We start from the raw sequence: 4,414 nt of genomic DNA on the forward strand, positions 1-4,414 counted from the left end.
AGCTGAAAGCCAAGAAGAAGTTGAGTCTGCTCGAGCGTCGGCCGGAACTTTCGATTCGCGATACGGCGAAGAAGGCGATGTTTCCATCTGGTTTTTCCAAAAAACGATGAAAGGTGCCGGTCTCCATGTCTACAAAGGCTTCGGAGGCATCGAACCGAAACGGCAAACAAAACAAGCTGACCAAATCCCGCACCAGAAAACTGTAGCGAGATTTGCTGACACCTACATCCATACAGACGCAAAGCAGTTGCCGGGGCAAAAGTTTTACGTTGGCGCATCACGGTTGGCTGTTCCTGAAGAGGTAAGGAAGAAGAAGGTGGACAAATTCTCCAACATTTTTTTGTTTGGCAAATCATCTGGCTGCGTGAGTGAGACAGTCGTACATCAACGGGTGCGCGTCGTTAGGTATACGGACCTTAGGCATAATGAATGTTAGGCATAATGGTGGATAGGCATAATGGACAAATTACAAATTTGTACGAGACGCTCATAGAGTTTAAACGTTCTTTTAGCGTCCGAAGATGGCTGAAATATACATAGTAGGCTGAAACGCGTAACGCATAAAGCATAAACGAGCTATTTATTCACGGAAAATATCAAGAAAACCCTCAATTAGAATTAATAGAAATACCTTTCCAATTATGCATAACACTCATAATTAAAGTTTATTCCATTTGCATTGAAATCACAGTTTGTTTTTTTACGCGAATTTTGGAATTTACGCAGTTTTTTACGTGATTTTGAATTACGCGGAACGTATCCTTCGCGTAAAAAGCAACTTGAGCGTATACATATATATCATCGAGTTTCCTCTTTCTCAAGAGTCCCTTCTATTTAACCCAGCGCAGCGGTATCCCAGTAGTAACCTAACGAAAGGTGGAAATTCGCCGAAAAAAATAACATCTCTGCATCGGCCGGGAATCGAACCCGGGCCGCCCGCGTGGCAGGCGAGCATTCTACCACTGAACCACCGATGCTTGATGAAAGGTTCCGTTCCGATCCTAAAAACGAACCGATTGCGTTGCGCTTTTTTGTTTGTTTCCCACTAATCTTGAACCTCCTCATTAACAAATCGGACAAAAGCGATAACGCGCAAGATATAAATAACCTCCTCGAAGATTATATGCGTGCACGCACAAAAAGACGATAGTGCAAGCGCAGTAGATTTTTGTTACAAAACTGATCGCAAGCGTTTGAAAACGATTATGTACTGTGGCCTAGATTGAAGCAACCGCAGCTTTTGCCCTGGAAAACATAAATCTAACTCGCACTGATTCCAAGAACGCTTGAAACCGATTTCAATCAAAACCAACCGAGCATGAAGGCGGGTAATTCGCTATTAACCCTTTCTGCCAGCAAATGTGTGTGGGTACCCAAACACAAGAAATTCCAAATTGTTTTAATTATGTTTCATTTTTAAATTTATTGCACACGCGGAATATTTATTTATTTTTCACCCTGCGACCTCCGGATCCGATAGGAGCGTTTATTCACTTAGCCCCCCTTCCCCCTCTTCTTATACCCGAAATCCTGAGCTCGTTAGTTTGTGTATTGCAGCGCACGATTGCCAGGGCCGGTACTTCAGCACGCTGGCACGGTCGGTCGCAACAACCGCCGGTAGTGGCCGGTCAAGCCGGTCAGCAGTCAGTGTAGTGACATTCCATCGTTGCGAGTAAGTTTTTTTTGTGTGTGAGGCCAAATTGCATTTTGATGGCACTCAGACTCGGTGCTATTGAACTTCCCGACCACCACCGGTGGAACCCATCAAATTGCTCCACGGCACGCAGCAAAAAAAAAACTCACGAACGCATCCGACATTGACCCGTTGCAGAGCGTTTCCACCTCTGCTCTGCTCTGGGCAGACAGCATAGTGATCGCGTCGGTTCGCGGCTAGTTGACGATAATAGCTCAACTATTGCCGGTTGAAGAGTAGTGGGCAGAAAAAAATTCCCGTGGCCCAAACAGGTTTAATTTAGTGTGGAAGTTTCGCTCAGACTCATTCGGTTCCGACCGCTGCGCTGCACTACAGCGCTGGCTGCCGGCAGAGGTGCAACTGCGTTGGGTTCAACGGGGTAAGATCACAAGCGGTTTCGGTTGATAACGGGATGGAGGAAATAGATCGGTTGAATTCTGACAAATTTACCCCACGGAGGAGTGGACAGGATAGACACCGTATAGGTAGAGCCATCCATTTCAGAAGGGTCCAGGGATTGTGTACGTTTGTGTATGGTAGAATTCGGCCGTGGGGCTTCATCGGCAATAGTCGAGAATAAAAAAAATACTTCACCGGATGCATACGGTGCAGCTGAGAGCCGCGCCGGCCGTGTGTGATGGGATGACGCGGTGTGCGCAGTGACCAAAATGAAACGCACTTGGTCAATTCGCAAGATTTATTGCACTCGAAATGAATGAAATGAAAAATAATTTATTGGTTTTTGGCGGGTATATCTACCTATACTAACGGGCCGTCGGTTCCGGAAGTGCGAAACACGTGGCTTCGGGCTGTTATTTTATTTTTTATGTGCTTGAGCCACAGCCTCACCATCAGTTAGTTCGCCAGTTGCTGATGCTGTCCTGCGGTTAGTTGGTGGGATGCTACGCAGTTTTTGAAATAAACTGCATAAGGTATTTTTTATAATTTGAATTCTACAATGTTGAGCGTCAAGAGAAAATACGAATCCCAAAACTCTTATCTTTATCACTGATTAAGTTCTGACATAAACTCTAGCACCGAAAGGTTCCACAGGTAACCCTCCGATTAACCTAACCAACCGAGGACAACGAGCAATCCTTATTTATTCTCCAACCAATTTTATTCTCCGTTTTAAAAGACTACGTTGTCCCATATGGGAAATAAAGTCCCCTTCTCCCGCAGGAAAGAATCTTAAAAGCATGCCCGGCTTCATGCATGTGCATGTTTCTTTCTCCGTTCTTTCGGGTGGGAAGACCAAGCACACACACGGTTCTTAAGCTTAACCACTTCGTCCTCCTACGGCTGAATCATGCCAAGTTGAAGGCGAAGAACCCTTCCGAGCAGGCAGCACCAGCACAGCTTGGAAAGGTAATTTAGGTGAGTCTCGTTGGGCTAATGAAAATTAAGTGGTGAAACTTACACACTCACGAGCAGGCTAAGTGAAGGGCTAACTGCCAACTGGTAATAATGACGATGCGGAGGGGTTAATTTTCCATTCTCCTGCTCGATACCACATACCACGTCACCAACTTATTATCAAGTCTGATGACAGAAGAGTGGCTTTATTTTAATGGGGCAATTACGCTTTACCTACTTACACACGTTCAGTGGATGGCCCGACGAGATTCGATTTACACAGAGGAAAATGCCAAACCGGGAAGTTTTACACAGACACGGTAGATAGCCAGTAATAAGCATTTGAATTGAAAACCTGAAAAATATCTTGAAATGCTTGAATATTTAAATTAACACACGCGCTTATTTAAAAAGACTAGAATTTTCTGGATAAATGCGGCACATAATAAATGGTTCAATTGATAAATTGGTTCTTCAGTAAAACTTAGACCATTTTGATGCTTCTTGATCGTAATAAATTGCGAAATACAATCAATTACTTGCTTTGTGCACAAGAACACTCACGACACACGCTATGTCCGAAAGCACTTATTACTTAACTTTCATGCACCTCAGATTTCTCTTCACAGGATGTTAGTATTGGTCAAAACAATTAATTTAAAGAAGGTCTTAAAATATATTCTATCTTGGGTTTTTTACAAAATTCAATTTACAAGGTTATATGGTCGGTGTTAAATCAGACCGGAGCAAGTGGCAAAATTAAAAAAATGAGTCAATGACAGCAAACGATTAAGAATTTTCTAAGCTACATTTTGCTCTAATCAGACCTCATAAATGTTGCAAACAGCCAGAGTTATGAGATGATTTCGAACGGTTGTTAGGAATAAACCATACAGAGCAGCAAACTTTGAAAGCATTTTTCTCGAAATCAGAGTTTTGTCACTTGGTTCGGTCTGACTTAACACCGACCATATAGGGAACATCCCCTCTCAAGTGATCATATCCGTTGTAATCGACCACCTCCGATTTCAACCAAAATTGGTACAATTACTTATTCCGACTCCACATTCAATTTCCTAAAGTTTTGTACGAAAAGTATCGTGCGGTTGTAATGACGCTTCTCCATTTTGCTCAGTTGTTCGAAAAAACTCATTTTTCACTAAGGAGGAAAATAAAGAAATCATATTATGACATAAGAAATAATAATAAAATAAAAAATTCTATTATGAAATGCTTTCTGAGTAATATCTGTCACTCAAAACTTTAACATAATATTAATATAATTTTTGGGTGGGTAAAAGGAATGGAATCAAAAAATTTAATTCAAAATGGAAAAAACAAACTTTTGATGCGCAGCAAGTCTGC

The 4,414-nt window shown here is 42.4% G+C and overlaps 1 non-coding gene across 1 annotated transcript; it reads right to left on the reverse strand.

Annotated features, from left to right (window-relative positions):
* Positions 1 to 906: 906 nt before the first annotated feature.
* Positions 907 to 977, reverse strand: Trnag-gcc (transfer RNA glycine (anticodon GCC)). The gene has a single exon. It is a non-coding gene; the product is annotated as a tRNA-Gly (tRNA).
* Between the last annotated feature and the right edge of the window lie 3,437 nt (positions 978 to 4,414).

Source organism: Sabethes cyaneus, chromosome 1 (genome assembly GCF_943734655.1).
Source record: "Sabethes cyaneus chromosome 1, idSabCyanKW18_F2, whole genome shotgun sequence".
NCBI classification, from domain to species: Eukaryota; Metazoa; Arthropoda; class Insecta; order Diptera; family Culicidae; genus Sabethes; species Sabethes cyaneus.